At 48.2% G+C, this 7,729-nt stretch overlaps 1 long non-coding RNA gene across 2 annotated transcripts; it reads right to left on the bottom strand.

Moving 5' to 3' along the window:
- Window positions 1-4,917: 4,917 nt before the first annotated feature.
- LOC143842350 (uncharacterized) lies at window positions 4,918-7,648 on the bottom strand. 2 transcript variants are annotated; one of them, XR_013233072.1, is made up of 2 exons: window positions 7,505-7,648; window positions 4,918-6,772 (listed from the first exon to the last, which is right to left on the bottom strand). It is a non-coding gene; the product is annotated as an uncharacterized LOC143842350 (long non-coding RNA). The 2 variants fall into 2 exon arrangements; XR_013233071.1 differs by lacking the exon at window positions 7,505-7,648 and adding an exon at window positions 7,247-7,387.
- Window positions 7,649-7,729: the final 81 nt, after the last annotated feature.

Genomic DNA, 7,729 nt, shown 5'->3' on the forward strand with positions numbered 1-7,729 from the left:
GCACTTCGGTTTCGTAAAATCCTGGAAGTTGGCCCGGCGGCGGTTTTGGTGGCCCAGTCTGCGGCGGGACACAAAAGCTTACGTCAGTGGTTGTCCTGTCTGCCTGACCTGCAAGCCGGGGGTTGGCAAGCCGAAAGGTCTGCTGCACCCGCTCGAGGTCCCGACCCGGCCGTGGTCAGTGATCTCCATGGACTTTATAACAGACTTGCCTCCCAGCAAGGGGAAAACGGTGATCTGGGTGGTGGTAGATCTATTTTCCAAACAGGCCCATTTCATTCCTTGCGCCAGTGTCCCCAGTGCTTCACAGTTGGCTCGGATGTTCCTGGATCACGTGTTCCGACTGCACGGGCTGCCGGACAAGGTGATTTCCGATCGGGGCTCACAATTCGTGTCCCGGTTCTGGCAAGCTTTCCTGCGCCTGTTAGACATCGAGCAAGGGCTGAGCTCCGCTTACCACCCCCAGACGGACGGGCAGACCGAGCGGGTTAATCAAGTACTGGAGCAGTACTTGCGGTGTTTCGGTTCCTATCATCAAGACACCTGGGTGCCCCTGCTCCCCCTGGCCGAGTTCGCGTACAACAACGCAGACCACAGCAGCACGGAGATGTCGCCTTTTGCCGTCGTCTACGGGACAGACCTGAGACACTTCCCGGAGCTTGGAGAGGTCCCCGCCCGGGAATCGGCCGACCTTCGCGAGTGGGGGAAGCGTGCCGGGAGCTGCTGGAAGTCGCTGCAGGAGCAGCTCCACAAAGTCAAGGCAGCGCAGAAAGAGGACGCCGACCGGAAGAGACGACCAGCTGAGGAGATCCGACCGGGGGATCGAGTTTACCTTTCCACCCGGAACCTACGGTTGAATTTGCCCAGCAAGAAGCTAGGCCCTCGGGTTTTGGGGCCTTTCGAGGTCTTGGCCCCGATCAACGAAGTTTCGGTCAAGCTCAAGCTCCCCAAGAACCTCCGGCACATCCATCCCGTCTTTCACGTGAGCCTTCTAAAAAAAACTCCGGACGGTGACGTTTGGCACCCCGTGTTTTCCCCGCCAGCGCCCGAGGTCCTGCCGGGGGGGGGAGCACCACGAGGTGGCGGATATCCTGGACTCTAGACTCCACAGGGGGAAGTTGCAGTACCTCGTGGAATGGAAGGACTTCGCTTTGGGGGACCGGGAATGGGTCTGGGCAGCGGACGTCCTTGCGCCCCGACTCACTGAACGTTTCCACAAGCGGTATCCTGGCCGTCCCGGGGGGTTGGAGAATGGACCTTTGGGGGGGCAGAATGTCGTGGTTCGGTCCTTGGTGGCTGGGGAACCGGACCGAACCCCGCCATCAGAGGCGCCCGCGATCACGGAGGTAGGGCATGGTGATCATAGGCAAGCCGGCAGCTGGGCGCCCCACCCGATCGTTGAGGTGGCAATGGCCGCTAAAGAACCTCAATGTCCCCCTCCACCTTTTGACAAGGGCCCGGAGATGGCCCTTTGTTCCAGGAAAATGGGCCATCAGGAACCCCGGAAAACCTCGCATATGTGCATGAGTCATGATTGTATCAGCATGTTCCCTCCGCAAGTACTGGGTGGGGCAATACAGCCTAAGGAGGTGGGTTTTGTATAAAAGGGAGCTTCCACCTGGAGTTCGGTGGAAGCTCTTACTCCATACCAGCGGACTCCACGTTGCTGAAATAAAGCTTGTTCCTGTTGTATCGTTCACCCGGCCTGGCGTGACGTTTTCTTCAAAAGGGGCACCCTGTTTTTTTCAGTTAGCAAGCGGGTCCCCGACATCATATCATTAACAAGTAGATTTGTGTCTACTTATGAAGTAGTGGATTTACAAATCAGTAGTACATTTGATGCAGAGGAAGTATCTTTCGCTTTCAGAGAAACAGCATTATACTTGTTATGGTGCCCTGTGTGTATGTAAATTCACTGCTTCTGCACATACATAGAATCATAGAATCACAGAGTTGGAAGGGACTTCCTGGGTCATCTAGTCCAACCCCCTGCACTATGCAGGGCACTCACAACCTTATTGCTCATCCACTGTAATTTGCCACCCCCCTGAATCTTCATAGACTCAGCCTCTCTGTCAGATGGCTATCCAGCCTCTGTCTAAAAATTTCCAAAGATGGAGAACCCACCACCTCACGAGGAAGCCTGTTCCACTGAGAAACCGCTGTCAGGAAATTCTTCCAGATGTTTAGATGGAATTTCTTTTGGATTAATTTAATCCCATTGGATCTGGTCCGTCTCCCTTGGGCAAGAGAGAACTCTGCTCCACCCTCTATATGGCACCCTTTTGAAGATGGCTATCAGATCCCCTCAGTGGTCTCCTCTCCAGGCTAAACAGACCAAGCTCCCCCAACTTTTCATCACATGTCTTGGTCTCTAAACCCCTCACCATCTTAATTTCCCTCCTCTGGACACACTTCAGTTTGTCTACATCCCTCTTCAACTGCAGTGCCCAAAACTGAACACAGTACTCCAAGTGAGGCCAAACTAGAGCAGAGTAAAGCGGTACCATCACCTCCCGTGATCTGGTCATGATACTCCATTTGATACAGCCCAAAATACCATTTGCCTTTTTAGCCACTGAGTCACACTGCTGACTCATGTTCAATGTATGGTCTACTAAGACTCCTAGATCCTTTTTGCACATATTACTGCCAAGACAAATCTCCCCCATCCTATATTGGTGTAAATGGTTTTTCCTACCTAAATGCAGAACTTTACATCTGTCCCTATTGAATTTCATTTTATTCAGGTTAGACCAGTTCTTGAGCCTATCAAGATCATCCTGTATTCTGATTCTGTCTTGTGTTTGTTACCCCTCCCAGTTTAGTATCATACTGCAAAGTATCCCCTCTAATCCCTTATACAAATCATTTATATATTGAACAACACAGGCCCCAGGACAGATCCCTGAGGCACTCGTTACTCTTCTCCAAGAGGATGCTGAACCATTAACAAGTATCCTTTGGGTATGATCAGTCAACCAGTTTACTGATCCACCTGACAGAATTAGGATCCATACCACATTTTACCAAGTTGTCAACAAGAATATAATGTGGAACCTTATCAAAAGCTTTACTGAAATCCAGATAAATTATGTCCACAGCATTCCCCTGATCCAGCAAGGTAGTCACTTTCTCAAAAAAAGAGATAAGGTTGGTCTGACATGACTTGTTCTTGCAAAACCCATACTGAATCTTAGAAATCACAGCTCTCTGTTCCAGCTGCTCAAGGACCGACTGATTATATGTTCCAAAATTTTGCCAGCTACGTATATCAAGCTGACAGGTCAATAGTTACCCGGATCCTCCTTTTCCCCTTTCTTGAAGATGGGGACAACATTTGCCCGTCTCCAATAATCTGGCACCTCACCTGTGCTCCAAAAAGTGTCAAAAAGAATGGACAGAGGTTCAGTGATTACATCTGCAAGTTCTGTTAGTACCCTTTGATGCAATTCATCTGGCCCAGAAGACTTTGCTTCATTTAAGGAAGCTAGGTGTTTATGGACTGCCTCCACAGTGATCCTGGGCTGTGTTATGTTTTTGCCACATTAAGTACTATTTCCCTCACAAGAGAAGACTGAGGGGAAATAGGAGTTAAGCAGTTCAGCCCTCTCTTCATCATCATCTGTTACAATTTCACTTTCCTTCCATTTCCTAAATGACTCTTTTTTATTCCTCAAATCATTTGACAACTGCTTATGGAGCCAGCTTCCTTAGGCTCCTTCAATCCTTTCTTCTCAAGGGAATTGTTTGTGATTGAGCCTTCAGTATTTCACTTTTAAGAAACTCCCAGCCCTCTTGGACTCCCATCTCTTTAAGGCTTCCTGACCATGGAACTCTACCCAACATACCTTTAAGTCTGTTAAAATCAGCTTGACTGAAGTCCAGTTTATACTTCGGACTACGTAAAGTTTTTCTCTTTCCCACAATTGAAAATTCCAAAATCACATGGTCGCTACTGCCAAGTGTGCCCACTACTTCCACCTCATCCACCAGTTCTTCCCTGTTGATGAGAATCAATTCTAAAATAGCAGACCCCCTGATTCTTCTCTCTGCTTTTGGGAGTGTACTGCACAGCACTTCTTGGTGCAGTCAGACTCGGGAAATTCTCCATTGAAATTTCCTCCAACATACAAGTCATTAAGACAACCAATACGTGACATCTATACATAGATTTAAAAAAATATTTTCCCACCCTGATGCTTATTTGCTTTCCTCATAATTTTTGGTGTTGTACTGCAAACTCTAAATAGGACAAATGTGTTTCTTCTGAACACTCCCACCCCCCATATAATAGTAGAATGATTGCTGTATTGATTGCTTTAGAAGATACTGGTTGCTGACCCCAAGAAAGCTATCTTTACAGTTGCTGAAAACTTGTTTACTTGTCTATGCAAGTTAGGGAGAATTCTGGAGGGCGAACTTGTATAGTAAACATGAGGCTGGAATCTTACATATGAGAGGGGAAAGTAGCTTTGGGGCCACTGGTGATGAACTGTTCTTTCAGTTCTTCCGCTAAGTTCCTCTACTAAGTTCCCCCTGGCCAAAGCCATGTCACAAAGGGGAAGAAACAGTTGGACTAACATAATGTCCCTGTGTTGCAATATTTAGTGGGGCCCTGCCTTGAGAAATAAATTCCAGTGTAGTTGATTAAGATGGAACAAGTGCAAGGAACAGTAGATCAGGGGTTCTCAACCTGGCAGTCAGGACCCCCTTGGGGGTCGAATGACCCTTTCACAGGGGTCACGGCAAGGCAATTAGCTTGATAGGGGGGGCTTGCAGGGTAAATCAAGAGCGTTCATCTGTCTGGAGCAGTGGAAAAAAGCGAGATCGGCATGGTGGGATAAAAGGCAGAGCTGAACTGAGAAACCCGGGGGGGGGGAACAATTTATATACAATCATGAACAATGGATCTTCACGTCATTGGTCAGTTTTGGTTTAATTTCTGTGAAAGAACATTGCATAATTTTATGGTTGGGGGTCACCACAACATGAGGAACTGTATTAAAGAGTCGCGGCATTAGGAAGGTTGAGAACAACTGCAGTAGATGGTTCTCGCAAGCTTCATGCACAATAGTGTCTTTGAAAACTCACCTCACTAGGAAGACATGCTAGCAACCATATTTATAATTTCAAATTGTCCCTCACACACACAAATATGCATTTTTCTGCGAGTCTCTATTATCTCTTTTTTGTAGAACACTGCCAAAATGTATTTATTATACATATCAATCAATTTATTATTTAAAATAAGCTTTTCAAAGTAGTAGTAATAGTAATCATTTGATACTAGGACCTGCAAATGAAATCAAGAGGTCACACAAGCTCTTTATAAGGACACACATACAAGCATGTAGCCATGATATAGTGTTTTCAATGTTCTCAGTAAAAGGCTTTTGTTTTGGGAGTTGTTTATCTGAGTAATGGGAAGAAAGAGCCCTCTGAGTTTTCTAGGAAGTGTGGCAAGACTGTTCCACCTCAGGGCAAATGGTGGAATCACCTTCCCCATGTTTTGAAGGGCAGAACCTCATAGAGCTGTCACTGCCCTCAGGCACGTTGCTAGAGATGCTCTGATTTGTTGTTTGGATCCAGCAGCTCAGTCCTAAGAGCTCTAGTCAGTCAAGCAGCACCAAGAAGATACAGTCATTTACTTCTGGTATAACACTGAACTTGTTTTCTTCCCTGAACAATAACCACTCACAGTAGTCAATCAAATATTGGCTGTAAAGGCTTTATGTAACCCTGGTATTTTTCTAGTTATTTATTAAAATTATTTTTTTCCCACCTTCCCTTCCAGTACAAGGTGGCTTTGTGTGAGCAGCTCTCAAACTTTTTGTACATTCCTTTCCACCCTTATTTAGCTGGACTCTGTAAAGAATAACTTCTTTTCAGCTGCAAAGACCCTTCTATCAGCACTTGAAATTCCAACCAGAACTTGGATAAGGCCCTTTGGAGTTGTGGCCCTACAGAATCAGTTGCCTTCTGACACCTGGCCCTGTAGGCCATGTATAGACAACAATACAGTGCTTTTATAGTATGGTTGATAACGGCATAAGTCTCTATGCAGCAACGATAGCTTATCACACATATCCTGAGAAGAGTTGTCTTGTATGTGCTGGTGAAGAAGAGAAGGCTTAGAGGTCCACAAACATTTAAAATGAAAGCTGGAGTTGCTAAAGTTCAAGAACCAATACCTTAGACCAGGAGTAGTCAACCTGTGGTTCTCCAGATGTCCATGGACTACAATTCCCATGAGCCCCTGCCAGCAAATGCTGTAGTCCATGGAATTGTAGTCCATGGACATCTGGAGGACCACAGGTTGACTACCCCTGCCTTAGACCAGAGGTGGCCAAACTCTGGCTCTCCAGATGTCCATGGACTACAATTACCATGAGCTGCCAGCATGCACATGGTAATTATCGTCCATGAACATCTGGAGAGCCAGTTTGGCCACCCCTGACCTAGATAATATATGTTGCAATAACATCTTAGTTGTTAAGAAATATTTACAAAGGACCCATGAACAGTGAAGCTGCATTGCACTGAATCTGACCATTAGACCAACAAGGTCAGTATTGTCCACTCAGACCAGCAGTAGCTCTCCAGGTTCTTGGGCAGAAGTCTTTCACATCACCTACTACCTGGTCCTTTCAACTGGAGATGCCAGGGATTGAACCTGCATGCCAAGCAGATACTCTTCCTGTTTGGTCCTCCTCAGGACAGCCAAAGTGTGGACAAACTCCTCCAGTTCAGTTTCTTAATGTTTATTTGCCATCTGTGGAAAGAAAGAAAGTCTAGTTTTGCAAACAGAGTCAAAAGAATATTGGACACCTTCCAAATTTTCAGTCAGTGTAACTTATTAAACTCTCAGGGAATCACTTCTCCACTACAAAACAGAAGTTGGCACAAAGGGATTCACTGTCTCCTGCTAAATTTATCTTCTACAGTTCCATGATACCAAACACCAGTGCCTGTAGCAGAAAGTGTTGCTCTGAAGAAAGGTGCCTGCACACAAAAGCTTGTATCTCGAACAAAACTATGTCGGTCTTAAAGGAACCACAAAAACCCAAACTTTGCTGTGCAGCCACTAGACCAGTTTGTGTGAAGCCCCGGTTAACTAGGCTGCTTTCTCCACCGAGATGGCAACTGGATCCACTCTCGCCCATATTTCAAGCCCTAAAAACACCCAGTTCTGCCCCCCCCCCTCCTGTTTCTCAGGATGCTTTCGTGAGGAAGGGGGCAAACCTACGAAGAACGAGGTGAGGAGGGGCGGGCGGAGACTGAGAGCGCGAGGCTCCCCGGGCGGCAGCAGGGCAAGAAGAGGCGAAACCGAGCGCCAGGCTCTCCACTCCAGCATGCCGAGGCGTGGGCATAACAAACACGCCCCCGTCCCTCCCCAAGCACGGAAGCCGCCCACCGTCCCTCAACCGCGCAGCCCCACGGCGGCTGGGAACCCGGGAGCCGCGCGAGCGCTCGTGACGGGCGGGTCCGGACTGAGAGCTCTCACGTCGGTGCAGTTTCGGTTCCTGGCTGCTTCTGGGAAGCGGCCACCCCGCGCTTCCCTCCTCTCCGGAGGAGACACGGGGCGCCCCTCCTTTTTCCACCACGTCATGGGGTCCTCTCCTCCGCAGAGCCACCCTCTCCCGCGCCCACAGACCTGCGAGGCGGAGGGAAGGAGGCAGAGCGCGACGCCGCCGAGCCAGGAGCTGCACAGGGCGGCGGGTGCGGGGCC

The sequence above is a fragment of the Paroedura picta genome, chromosome 7, assembly GCF_049243985.1.
Source record: "Paroedura picta isolate Pp20150507F chromosome 7, Ppicta_v3.0, whole genome shotgun sequence".
NCBI lineage: Eukaryota > Metazoa > Chordata > Lepidosauria > Squamata > Gekkonidae > Paroedura > Paroedura picta.